Below are 2225 nucleotides of genomic sequence, written 5' to 3'. Positions count from 1 at the left end.
TCTCCCTCTCTCTCCCCCTCCCTCTCCCCCTCCCTCTCCCCTCCCCTCCCTCTCCCCCTCCCTCTCCCCCTCCCCCTCCCCCTCCCTCCCTCCCCTCCCCCTCCCTCCCTCCCAGCCTTAAACATTCTATATGTGGGACTGGTGGGTGAAACAGTGAGCGGCCCACAGCCTCTTGACACCTGCCTGTTGCAGTGTGCTGGTAATACTAGAATGCTCTCCACTCTTGGCGATCATCTGTGTTTAAATATTCATTGCTTGGGCCTGTCTGACTGGCGCATCTTAGAGCGCCTTGCCTCCTACTGCGGTAAACAGTGTCTGCACCGGTGCCGATTGAGTACCGTACGGACCAGAACGCCATGGTTCCATCACTGGCCTCCACCGCTGCACCACGATTCACTCCACGCCCCGTGCCAAGGTTCCTCTGACCCTTTGTTCAGATACCGGGGAAATGGCTCCAATTCCTTTGGTACTTTGTGCCGTTGCCAGAATTCACAGACACTCGACGGGCATGGGGTCTCCTGGCAGTGCAGTGAACCCCCCTGTTTATAAAATGCCCTGACTGCTTGGCACTAAAACACTGAATAGCCGAGTCGGACAGGAAAGCCCCAGTCCCCACCCCATCCTTGCTGTGTTACCCGCTCTCGGGCGGGGCTCCTGTTGGCCCCAGTGCCCCGGGTTAGTGGATGTATAATCAGCCAAGGTTCCCACTCCTGATGGCTGTCCTGTCACTCCTGCTAGAAAGTGAGTGTGTGTTTGTGTGAGTGTATCTCTGGAACCTCCTCCAGCCCCTACACCCCTCCCTATCTCTGGAACCTCCTCCAGTCCCTACACCCCTCCCTATCTCTGGAACCTCCTCCAGCCCTACACCCCTCCCTATCTCTGGAACCTCCTCCAGCCCTACACCCCTCCCTATCTCTGGAACCTCCTCCAGCCCTACACCCCTCCCTATCTCTGGAACCTCCTCCAGCCCCTACACCCCTCCCCATCTCTGTAACCCCCTCCAGCCCCTACACCCCTCCCTATCTCTGGAACCTCCTCCAGCCCCTACACCCCTCCCCATCTCTGGAACCTCCTCCAGCCCCTACACCCCTCCCCATCTCTGGAACCTCCTCCAGCCCCTTCACCCCTCCCCATCTCTGGAACCTCCTCCAGCCCCTACACCCCTCCCCATCTCTGTAACCTCCTCCAGCCCTACACCCCTCCCTATCTCTGTAACCTCCTCCAGCCCTACACCCCTCCCTATCTCTGTAACCCCCTCCAGCCCCTACACCCCTCCCTATCTCTGTAACCTCCTCCAGCCCCTCCACCCCTCCCTATCTCTGTAACCTCCTCCAGCCCTACACCCCCTCCCTATCTCTGGAACCTCCTCCAGCCCTACACACCTCCCTATCTCTGGAACCTCCTCCAGCCCTACACCCCTCCCTATCTCTGGAACCTCCTCCAGCCCTACACCCCTCCCTATCTCTCTAACCTCCTCCAGCCCCTACACCCCTCCCTATCTCTGGAACCTCCTCCAGCCCCTACAGCCCTCCCTATCTCTGGAACCTCCTCCAGCCCCTACACCCCTCCCTATCTCTGTAACCTCCTCCAGCCCCTACATCCCTCCCTATCTCTGTAACCCCCTCCATCCCCTACACCCCTCCCTATCTCTGTAACCTCCTCCAGCCCTACACCCCTCCCTATCTCTGTAACCCCCTCCAGCCCCTACACCCCTCCCTATCTCTGTAACCCCCTCCAGCCCCTACACCCCTCCCTATCTCTGTAACCTCCTCCAGCCCCTACACCCCTCCCTATCTCTGTAACCTCCTCCAGCCCTACACCCCTCCCTATCTCTGTAACCTCCTCCAGCCCTACACCCCTCCCTATCTCTAACCTCCTCCAGCCCCTACACCCCTCCCTATCTCTGTAACCTCCTCCAGCCCCTATACCCCTCCCTATCTCTGTAACCTCCTCCAGCCCTACACCCCTCCCTATCTCTGTAACCCCCTCCAGCCCTACACCCCTCCCTATCTCTAACCTCCTCCAGCCCCTACACCCCTCCCTATCTCTGTAACCCCCTCCAGCCCCTACACCCCTCCCTATCTCTGTAACCTCCTCCAGCCCTACACCCCTCCCCATCTCTGTAACCTCCTCCAGCCCCTACACCCCTCCCTATCTCTGTAACCTCCTCCAGCCCTACACCCCTCCCTATCTCTGTAACCTCCTCCAGCCCCTACACCCCTCCC

The sequence above is a fragment of the Somniosus microcephalus genome, unplaced genomic scaffold, assembly GCF_052327205.1.
Source record: "Somniosus microcephalus isolate GS21.2 unplaced genomic scaffold, FLI_Smic_1.0 unresolved_chr7, whole genome shotgun sequence".
NCBI classification, from domain to species: Eukaryota; Metazoa; Chordata; class Chondrichthyes; order Squaliformes; family Somniosidae; genus Somniosus; species Somniosus microcephalus.
This window is presented reverse-complemented; position numbering follows the sequence as displayed.